This window comes from Vicia villosa, linkage group LG1, assembly GCF_029867415.1.
Source record: "Vicia villosa cultivar HV-30 ecotype Madison, WI linkage group LG1, Vvil1.0, whole genome shotgun sequence".
In the NCBI taxonomy this organism is placed as follows: domain Eukaryota; kingdom Viridiplantae; phylum Streptophyta; class Magnoliopsida; order Fabales; family Fabaceae; genus Vicia; species Vicia villosa.
Window position 1 is genome coordinate 214460746 of NC_081180.1, and position 12124 is coordinate 214472869.

The 12124-nt window shown below is 37.5% G+C and overlaps 1 long non-coding RNA gene across 1 annotated transcript; it reads right to left on the reverse strand.

Moving 5' to 3' along the window:
- Nucleotides 1-393: 393 nt before the first annotated feature.
- On the reverse strand, nt 394-12118 carry LOC131644865 (uncharacterized). The gene is made up of 4 exons (XR_009296730.1): nt 11743-12118; nt 2685-2772; nt 1001-1082; nt 394-578 (listed from the first exon to the last, which is right to left on the reverse strand). It is a non-coding gene; the product is annotated as an uncharacterized LOC131644865 (long non-coding RNA).
- Between the last annotated feature and the right edge of the window lie 6 nt (nt 12119-12124).

A 12124-nucleotide genomic window follows, 5' to 3' on the forward strand; every position in this document is an offset into this window, starting at 1 on the left:
ATCGGGTTCAGTTTTTTTCGGGTTCGGTTAACTATGTCGGTTTTTTTCGGTTAAATATTTAATTGGGCCAAATCAAATTTCAAGCCCAAATTTTTAAAAATCAATTAGTTTAATTTTTTTCTTACAAATTTGGCCCATTTAAAAAAAGTCCAATATAATGCAATCAAATTTTTACATATTTCAGTTCATTCAAAACTTAAAACTTATACAAAACAATCAAATTTTAGATTTTCTTTAAAAATTAATTATTTTTATTTAAAAAATCTGAAACATTTAGACTCATTTAATTATATTAAAATTGGGTTAATTTGAACCCACTTCACCATCTAATCTTTATCCAGTTTTTTACATGATACAAAATCAACCAATTAAAAAATTAAATAACACTTTAAGTGAAACAAAAATCTGGTTGATACATATACATAACATAAATTACATTTTTCCAAGTTTCATTTCAAAAACTGATTTTTTTAATGAATACATAGACATTCATTAGATAATCACATTAAAAATGTTAAATCTTGCTGTATGAAACAAACACTGCATCCACTGCCATAATCATTCTGCTGTTCTTTTATCTGCAAAATAGCAAGTATTATATGACAGTTTGATAATTCAGGTCCTCAATTTAATCATACCTATATACATATAGAATTACAATGGAAACAAACAATGACATCAACACAAACGTGAACTCTGCAATGACATGGATAAGAAGAATTATAACTCACAAGCATGGTGATAATTTAGTCATTAACTATTGAATAAGATAAAATCATTATTTTGAAGCAGTACCATAGATCCAACTCTTTACATGAGATAATGAATTTATTGCCAAACTAGAACCATAGATCTCAAATCATAAACATAAGTAGTATTGTTTTAGAGTGCAAATGAAGAAGACTCATTATTATTTTATTAACAAATGTTTAGCAAGGTTAGTCATCAACTCCAAATATGTATTTTGACAATTACAAGGTTAGTCACAAGATTTTTTTACCCAGACAATTGTTGAACCAAGCAGACCAACAACAATGAAACTTTTGTGCAACAGACCAACATCAATGGAATAGTTTCTGCAACTATCAGAATAACAAACTAATATCAGTGTTTATAGTTTAGGCATATTCATACATAAATATCAGTACCAAAACCATAAACATAGCACACATAAGGTCTTAGGCTTTTTTTCAAAAACATTCAGAACTGCAACTCCAAGCAACAAGCCAATAATGAAGCTCTTGTGCAACTATCAGAACAACAACAAACCAATATCAGAACAACAACAACAAACCAATATCAGAACAACAACAACAACAACAAACCAATGGAATAGTTTCTGCAACTATGAGAACAACAACAAACCAATATGGAAATGTTAGAACAAGATTTGTTCTGATCAATATTCTTAGTTTTGATGATAACAAGGATATGAATTTTGGATGAGATAATGTGGTACTCTAATACATTGCAATTTCCCTTTCAGGAAATATATAAAGAGTATGCACAAATCAGCGCTCAGAAGCTTTGACTCAGAAGGTTCAGCATGCAACATCAGAACATGGTCTGGCAAGACATCAGAAGATGGTCAAAGCAGAATCAGAACATGGGTCTATGGAAGCATCAGAAGAACTTAAGTTCAGAAGCAGAAGCACTGAAGTTCTCATGGTATCACGCTCAGAAGCACTTCAAGGTCAGAAGACAAGAAGATGCTCTGCACCAAGCTGTTTGACTCTGATGATATTCAAACGTTGTATACACAAACATCAGATCAGAAGCAAGTACAAGATGGCAGGCTACGCTGACTGACAAAAGGAACGTTAGAAGCTATTAAAGGCAACGTCAGTAGACACAGCATAAACAAGGCTCGAGGTAGTTGACAAAAGAGTGAAACATTAAATGCAATGTTGTACGGAATACGCAAAGCATTAAATGCTCCCAACGGTCATCTTCTCATGCGCCTATAAAATGAAGTTCTGAAGAGAAGCAAAGGTTAAAAAAACTGCATACAACTCTTAACAAAAACTTTGCTGAAACGCTGATCAAATCAAAGCTCACAAACTTCATCTTCATCAAAGCTCACTACATTGCTGTTGTAATATATTAGTGAGATTAAGCTTAAACTTTAAGAGAAATATCACTGTTGTGATTATAGCTTTTCAGAAGCATTGTAATACTCTTAGAATTGATTACATTAATTTGTAAGTAACTAGAGTGATCAAGTGTGATCAGGATACTCTAGGAAGTCTTAGCTTGTGTTTAAGCAGTTGTAACTAGAGTGATCACATGTGGTCAGGATACTCTAGAAAGTCTTAGCATGTGTCTAAGCAATTGTTCCTAGAGTGATCAGGTTGTGATCAGGATACTCTAGAAGACTTAGTCGTGGGCTAAGTGGAAAACCATTGAAATCTGTTGAGATTAGTGGATTAAATCCTCAGGTGAGGTAAATCACTCCAAGGGGGTGGACTGGAGTAGTTTAGTTAACAACGAACCAGGATAAAAATAACTGTGCAATTTGTTTTTATCGTTCAAGTTTTTAGACTACACTTATTCAAACCCCCCCCCCCTTTCTAAGTGTTTTTTCTATCCTTCAGTAAACAATAAACATGATCAACAACCCTAAATCATATAAGAACTCTAACCTTAATCACAAACCATTTCGTTATAAATCAACAACAACCAACCTTAAACATTATCTAATCTGAGATGATTGCAACGGCGGCAACGGAGATGGTGGTGGGAGAAAAAGCTTCATAGCACAACGACGTCAAACTGTAAACAAATACAAAAAAAACGTGTGGTTTCAGTTTTACTTCCAAACAGATCACTCTCAACACAAGTTGTTAAAAGAAAGAGAGCAAAATAATGGTAACAATGGTTATACTAGACCACCAGTATTTGATGGTGAAAACTTTGAATACTGGAAAGATAAACTGGAAAGTTACTTTCTTGTCTAGATGGTGAACTATGGGATATTCTGATGGATGGTTACAAACATTCAGTGAAAGCTAGTGGCGTTAGGCTTACAAGGCAAGAAATGGATGATGATCAGAAGAAGCTTTTCAAGAATCATCATAAATGTAGAACTGTTTTGCTGAATGCTATCTCTCATGCTGAGTATGAGAAGATATCTAACAGGGAAACGGCCTATGATATATATGAGTCATTAAAAATGACCCATGAGGGAAATGCTCAACTCATGGAGACTAAAGCTCTTGCTCTAATCTAGAGATATGAAGCCTTCAAGATGGAGGATGATGAAAACATTGAGAAGATGTTCTCAAGATTTCAAACGCTAACTGCTGGATTAAGAGTTCTGGATAAAGGCTACACCAAGGCTGATCATGTAAAGAAGATTATCAGAAGCTTACCCAGAAGATGGGGTCCAATGGTAACAGCATTCAAGATTGCAAAGAATCTGAATGAAGTTTCTTTGGAAGAGCTTATCAGTGCCTTGAGAAGCCATGAAATAGAGCTGGACGCAAACGAGCCTCAGAAGAAAGGTAAGTCTATTGCATTAAAATCTAATGTTAAAAAATGCACTAACGCTTTTCAGGCTAAAGAAGAAGATTCTGAAGAATCAGAATCAGAAGAAGAAGATGAACTGTCCATGATCTCCAGAAGGGTAAACCAACTCTGGAAGAGCAAGCAAAGGAAGTTCAGAGGCTTCAGAAGTTCAAAGAGATTTGAACGAGGAGAATCTTCTGGTGACAGAAGATCTGACAGGAAGAAGGCTGTCTGCTATGAGTGCAATGAGCCTGGACACTTCAAGAATGAATGTCCAAAACTTCAGAAGGAGAATCCCAAGAAGAAGTTTCATAAGAAGAAAGGTCTTATGGCAACATGGGATGATTATGAATCAGAATCAGAATCAGACTCTGAAGGAGAGCAAGCCAACTTCGCGCTGATGGCTACAGAAGATGATGGATCAGAATCTACATCAGAATCAGATTCTGAAGAGGTATTTTCTGAACTATCTAGAGAAGAGTTAGTTTCCAGTTTAACAGAACTTCTGGAACTCAAGACTCATCTTAGTATCAAATACAAAAAGCTGAAGAAGCAGTTTGAATTTGAAACTAAGAAGCTGGAAGTGGAAAATTCTGAACTGAAGGAAAAAATTTTAAATCTATCCAAAGATAGTGGATCTCCTTCTGAAACAGAAAAATCCATTCCAAGTCTCAATCATATTCTGAAAGAATATGACTCGAGCTTCAGAAAGTTCTTATCTAGAAGTATTGGCAGAAGTCATCTTGCTTCTATGATATATGATGTTTCTGGAAACAGAAGGTTTGGCTTTGGCTATGAGGGTGATACCTCACATAAATTTGAACCTATTGATGATCTGAAGATCACATACAAGCCACTGTATGATCAGTTCAAATATGGCCATGCACATGATATTAGGCTCACCTCACATGCACAGAGCTTTAACACTGTTCACACCAAGAAGCATGTGACACATCCTAAGAAATATCATGCTGACAAACCTAAAGAATATCATGTTGTTCCTCCTGTTAAATATTATGCTAAACCCAAGTTCAATCAGAACTTGAGGAGAACTAACAAGAAAGGACCCAAGAAATTGTGGGTACCTAAGGAGAAGATAATTTCTGTTGCAGATATCCTTGGCTGCAAAGAGGACAAAAAGCAAAATGTCATGGTACCTGGACTCTGGGTGCTCGCGACACATGACGGGAAGAAGGTCTACATTCCAAGACCTGGTGCTTAAACCAGGTGGAGAAGTCAAGTATGGAGGAGATCAGAAGGGCAAAATCATTAGCTCTGGAACCATAAGTCTTGGTAACTCTCCTTCCATAACTAATGTACTTCTTGTACAAGGATTAACGCATAACTTATTGTCCATAAGTCAATTAAGTGACAATGGTTATGATATAATCTTCAATCAAAAGTCTTGCAAGGCTGTAAGTCAGAAGGATGGCTCAATCCTATTTACAAGCAAGAGGAAGAACAACATTTATAAGATTGATTTTTCAGATCTTGAGAAGCAGGGTGACTTGCCTTATGTCTGTTTCTGAAGAGAAATGGGTCTGGCACAGAAGATTAAGACATGCTAGTTTGAGAAAGATTTCTCAGATTAACAAACTAAATCTGGTCAGAGGACTCCCAAATCTGAAATACAAATCAGATGCTCTTTGTGAAGCATGTCAGAAGGGCAAGTTCTCCAAACCTACATTCAAGTCTAAGAATGTTGTGTCTACCTCAAGGCCGTTAGAACTCTTGCACATTGATCTGTTTGGCCCAGTCAAAACAGCATCTGTTAGAGGGAAGGAATATGGATTAGTCATCGTTGATGATTATAGCCGCTGGACATGGGTAAAGTTCTTAAAACACAAGGATGAGTCTCATTCAGTGTTCTTTGAATTCTGCACTCAGATCCAATCTGAGAAGGAGTGCAAGATCATTAAGGTCAGAAGTGATCATGTTGGCGAATTTTAGAACAAATTCTTTGAGGAGTTCTTCAAAGAAAATGGTATTTCCCATGAAACATTGATTGTAGAAGAATCAATCAATATCAGGTTTGATGATAAGCTTGGTCTTGAAAAACCAAAGCAGTTTGAGAATTTTGCAGATATAGATATTGATATATCAGAAGCTGTAGAACCAAGAAGCAAAGCTGCAGAAGCTGAAAGTCTCAGAAGCAATGGATCAGAAGATCAAGTTTCTGCATCTTTAGAGAATCTCAAGATTTTTGAAGAGCCAACAGTCAGAAGATCACCCAGACTTGCATCAGCTCATTCAGAAGATGTGATCCTTGGGAAGAAAGACGATCCCATCAGAACAAGGGCACTCCTTAAGAACAATGCAGATTGTCAATTAGGTCTTGTTTCTTTGATCGAGCCAACTTCTGTTGATCAAGCTCTAGAAGATCCAGACTGGATAATTGCTATGCAAGAAGAACTCAATCAGTTTACAAGGAATGATGTATGGGACTTGGTTCCTAGACCAAAAGGATTTAACATCATCGGCACTAAGTGGGTATTCAGAAACAAGCTAAGCGAGAAGGGAGAAGTAGTAAGAAATAAAGCCAGACTGGTTGCTCAGGGCTATAGTCAGCAAGAAGGGATTGACTATACAAAAACCTTTGCACCAGTGGCCAGGTTAGAATCTATTCGTCTGTTAATTTCTTTTGCCACTCAACATAACATCACTCTTTATCAGATGGATGTTAAGAGTGCCTTCTTAAATGGTTATATAGATGAAGAAGTCTATGTCCACCAACCTCCTGATTTTGAAGACTCCATGTCTCCAAATCATATTTTTAAATTAACGAAATCATTGTATGGATTGAAACAAGCTCCTAGAGCTTGGTATGAACGTTTAAGTTCTTTCCTTCTGGAAAATGGTTTCACTAGAGGAAAAGTGGACACTACTCTCTTTTGTAAAACCTTTAAAAAGGATATTTTAATTTGTCAAATATATGTTGATGATATCATCTTTGGAACATCTAATGCTACACTTGGAAAGGAGTTTGCTGAGTCTATGCATGCTGAATTTGAAATGAGCATGATGGGAGAACTCAAGTATTTCCTTGGGATTCAAATCAACCAAACTTCTGATGGAACCTATGTTCATCAAACGAAGTATGTAAAAGAACTTCTGAAGAAGTTTAATCTTTCTGAAAGCAAAGAAGCCAAAACTCCTATGCATCCAACATGTGTCCTAGGTAAGGATGAGGTAAGTAAGAAGGTAGATCAGAAGTTATACAGAGGTATGATTGGTTCTCTTCTATACCTAACTGCCTCTAGACCTGACATTCTCTTCAGTGTTTGCTTGTGTGCTAGATTCCAATCAGATCCGAGAGAATCTCATTTAACTGCTGTTAAGAGAATTCTGAGGTATCTGAAAGGTACTACTAATGTTGGTTTAGTCTACAGAAGATCCAAAGAATACAACTTAGTAGGATTCTGTGATGCTGGAGATAGAATTGAAAGAAAGAACACTTCTGGAAGTTGTCAATTTCTTGGAAGTCATCTGATCTCTTGGTACAGCAAGAAGCAAGCTACTATTGCTCTCTCAACAACAGAAGCAGAATATGTTGCTGCTGCTGGTTGTAGCACACAAATGCTCTGGATGAGAAGTCAGCTAGAAGATTATCAGATATATGAGAGTAACATTCCTATCTTCTGTGATAATACTTCTGCTATATGTTTATCAAAGAATCCTATCTTACATTCAAAAGCTAAACATATTGAGATCAAACATCATTTCATAAGGGACTATGTTCAGAAGGGTGTTATATCTTTAAACTTTGTGGATACAGACCATCAATGGGCTGATATCTTTACAAAACCCTTTGCTGAAGATAGGTTTAAGTTCATTCTGAAAAATATCAGTATGGACTTGTGCCCAGAATGAGAAGATGAGAAGATCTTTGTATGAGTATCTTCTGAAATGTGTTAAGACTAGGCAGCTATAAGAAGTTCTGATACTAATCAATTAGAATCTCTGATTCTGTTATCTCTAACGTATCTTTATCTAAGTTGATTCAGAAGCTCTTTTAAAGCAAAACAGCTGTCACCAGTCTCTCCAGAAAATGAACACGTATTCACTATTTCTGGAAAAGCATGCGTGCAGTTGAGGGGACGCCTACTTAGGTAACTGTGCTAATCACTTCTTTTGTCATAATTATCTCTCCTCACGTCACGTAACATTAAATGCTATCCATCATTTCTTTTTATTTATTTTCTTTTATATTCTTCAAACGTTTCTTTTCCCTCTTGTATTTCTCTCTCTTGCATTCAGTTTCATTTTTTTGCTCTCTCTCTCTCTCTCTCTGCATTCATATCATAAACCCTAGCGGTTCTTCTCTATCTGCAACGTCACCATGAATCCTTCGTCAAGCTCGTCAAATCAAGCAACTGATCATAAACAAAAGACAAAGGCAACCGAAGAATCTGAAAACAAACCAAAAAGGATAAGGATCACCTACGATCCTCTCAAGGTGAATCCTTTTGAAGCTATGATGTCTGGAAACTACTCTAGACGTGTGTTTAAACCTCTTGAAGGTATCCCTCAATCACCTCCCTCTTCACAGACCTCCACCACCTCCTCCTCTTTATTCATCTCTCTGCAACCACCATCATCACCGTCTGATATCTCTTCCCCCTCAACCCATCTCACAGATATCTCCTAATCTCTCTCACACCCTTTTCCCACCAGAACACCTAACCCCTACAGCTGTGTGTATCCTGATTCCAGATTCACAGTCAACCCTCCAACACCTACCACTCATACCTATCTAGAGCTTTTACACTCAGATGTAAATAGCTGGTTGGAGATTCTGGGTGCTGCACACCTTAACCATCTGGATGAGCCTGCTACCTGCAACCTCTGGGAAGCTTTTCGCCAGGATTTTCTGGTTAGGGCTATGGATGTCCAGAGAAGGATCATGACTGAAGCACCCGGTGCTCGTGGTCTTCTTTTGGAAGTTGGTGAAAGCAGCTATCACCATCTCATCAGGAACAGAAGAGTTCTTGAAGAGAGGATACCTGCAGATGAGATGGAAGAAGGAAATCCCTGCAGAGACATCGTGGTATGGAGACCAAGGAATCCACTGCTGACTGGAGATTTTCAATGGTTGTTTAATTGGTTCAGAATGAACCCTTCTGAAAGCGCTCCTCACATGGTCCTTCCAGAAGTGGTTTATCCTGCAGAAGTTGTTGGTCCAACTCCTCCAACAAACCTAGCAGCTATTCTTCAGGCGTTGGAAGTTGGAGCTTCTGAGTTGCCTGAACCAGAATATGCTGAGGCTGCTTCTGAGTCAGACTCAGATGTTGAGATGGAAGGTGCAGAAGCTGAAGACCTTCCAGAAGATCGTGCTGCTGAGATTGCTGTCCCTGTTGGCAGAAGTTCTGGCGCTTCTTCTTCTGGTGAACCCTCAGCTCTGATGAACACTTTGGAGGCTCTACATCAGAATCAAGCCATGCTAGCTTCTCGTTTGGACACGCAAGAAGCAACCAATGCTGAGTTTCGCTCCTTCATGGCAAGGCAAACTGCAAGCACTGACGGGATTCATGACATACTGGCGCAGATTTTGTCTAGGCTAGGGTCTTAGTCTTTGGTCGTTGTAGTTTTCTTTCCTTGTTGCATCTGCTTGTTCTGCATTTTTTTGTGTGTACTTTCTCCTTCAAATCAATGAAAAACTTTAATTCTGTTTCATTCCTACTGTCTTTTGTTTTTCATCTGAATCTTTTATGTTTTTGATGTTATGACAAAAAGGGGGAGAAAATGTGATAAATGATCTGATTAATATTATCAGTTACCGGGTAAAAAGGCCCCACATTTCTAACAGAACTTGCAAAGTTCTATGCTTTAAGTTTTGTTTTGCAGGAATTGTAGATCCTCTTCAAAGCTCAACATGAGAAGCAAAATCATGAGGAGAAGCAAGTATAAAGAATCAAGCTCTTGGATTCTTGAAGCAAGCTGAGTGCTATGAAGCTTCAGAATCAGAAGCAAGAAGCAAGAAGGAAGAATGTTCAGATATTCTGATGATAGAATATGCTCTGAAACATTATGTCTATTTGTTCTGATACATATTATGTGGCTCTGATACATATTATGTGTTCTGAAAACATATTCTATGTTCTGACTCATTCATATTCTATGTTCTGACTCATTCATGCTGACTTTTGTCGTTTAACGTTGTTCTGTAACATTTCAGGATGTAGAGATGCTCTGATGATTCTCTGGTACATTCAATAATGTTCTGATACAATCTAGCATGAAGTGATGTAAGAAGAAATTCAAGCTCTGAAGCTGTCCTGATGGAAGCAAGAATCAGAAGCTGTGAATGTTCTGAAGATCAAAGAAATTCAAGTTCTGAAGCTGTCCGATGGAAGCAAGAATCAGAAGCTATGAATGTTCTAAAGATCAAAGAAATTCAAGTTCTGAAGCTGTCCGATGGAAGCAAGAATCAGAAGTCATGAATGTTCTGAAGATCAAGCATATGTGAACGTCTCTACTGAAATACTCAGGGAAGTCTTTTATTATTAAAATTCTTCTAGTATTTATTTCAGGGGGAGATTATCTATCTCAGGGGGAGATTATAAATCTCAGGGGGAGACATATTCACATGCTTATGCTTTAGCTGTGTAATTGTCTTTAGCCGTCTGCTCTTTCTGATCGCAAATTCATATCATTTATATATGTTTTTGTCATCATCAAAAAGGGGGAGATTGTTAGAACAAGATTTGTTCTGATCAATATTCTTAGTTTTGATGATAACAAGGATATGAATTTTGGATGAGATAATGTGGTACTCTAATACATTGCAATTTCCCTTTCAGGAAATATATAAAGAGTATGCACAAATCAGCGCTCAGAAGCTTTGACTCAGAAGGTTCAGCATGCAACATCAGAACATGGTCTGGCAAGACATCAGAAGATGGTCAAAGCAGAATCAGAACATGGGTCTATGGAAGCATCAGAAGAACTTAAGTTCAGAAGTAGAAACACTGAAGTTCTCATGGTATCACGCTCAGAAGCACTTCAAGGTCAGAAGACAAGAAGATGATCTGCACCAAGCTGTTTGACTCTGATGATATTCAAACGTTGTATACACAAACATCATATCAGAAGCAAGTACAAGATGGCAGGCTACGCTGACTGACAAAAGGAACGTTAGAAGCTATTAAAGGCAACGTCAGTGGACACAGCGTAAACAAGGCTCGAGGTAGTTGACAAAAGAGTGAAACATTAAATGCAATGTTGTACAGAATACGCAAAGCATTAAATGCTCCCAACGGTCATCTTCTCATGCGCCTATAAAATGAAGTTCTGAAGAGAAGCAAAGGTTAAAAAAACTGCATACAACTCTTAACAAAAACTTTGCTGAAACGCTGATCAAATCAAAGCTCACAAACTTCATCTTCATCAAAGCTCACTACATTGTTGTTGTAATATATTAGTGAGATTAAGCTTAAACTTTAAGAGAAATATCACTGTTGTGATTATAGCTTTTCAGAAGCATTGTAATACTCTTAGAATTGATTACATTAATTTGTAAGTAACTAGAGTGATCAAGTGTGATCAGGATACTCTAGGAAGTCTTAGCTTGTGTCTAAGCAGTTGTAACTAGAGTGATCACGTGGTGGTCAGGATACTCTAGAAAGTCTTAGCTTGTGTCTAAGCAATTGTTCCTAGGGTGATCAGGTTGTGATCAGGATACTCTAGAAGACTCAGTCGTGGGCTAAGTGGAAAACCATTGTAATCTGTTGAGATTAGTGGATTAAATCCTCAGGTGAGGTAAATCACTCCAAGGGGGTGGACTGGAGTAGTTTAGTTAACAACGAACCAGGATAAAAATAACTGTGCAATTTGTTTTTATCGTTCAAGTTTTTAGACTACACTTATTCAACCCCCCCCCCTTTCTAAGTGTTTTTTCTATCCTTCAGTAAACAATAAACATGATCAACAACCCTAAATCATATAAAAACTCTAACCTTAATCACAAACCATTTCGTTATAAATCAACAACAACCAACCTTAAACATTATCTAATCTGAGATGATTGCAACGGCGGCAACGGAGATGGTGGTGGGAGAAAAAGCTTCATAGCACAACGACGCCAAACTGTAAACAAATACAAAAAAAACGTGTGGTTTCAGTTTTACTTCCAAACAGATCACTCTCAGCACAAGTTGTTAAAAGAAAGAGAGCAAAAACTGAAAAATGAAGTTGAAGATTCTAGAGTGAGAATAAGAGAGAAAGGATAAATGTTACCTAACAGGAAGAAGAATCAGCGCCGCTCGAAGGAATAGATTAGGGTTTGCAACAAACACCAATATATAGATTTTCAGATTGGGCTGGGAATAAGGAATGGATTAGGGTTTGCAAAATTGGAAGCACCAAGATGTAGAATTTCAGATTGGGCTGTACTGAGGTTAGGAATTCGTTGGGCCTAACCATTACTAACTGTTATCTTCGGTCGGATTCGGATTCCGACGGACTCAAAACCAATCTCCGAATCCGACCGTGTAGATCTGCCACAACCCTTTTCTTCCTTCCGACCATAACCGCAAACCGATTAAGCCCGATCCGCTTCAAAAATCCTCCATCGGACCGGTCGGATTTCGCCGGGTGGTTGATTTCTGTTCACCCCTAA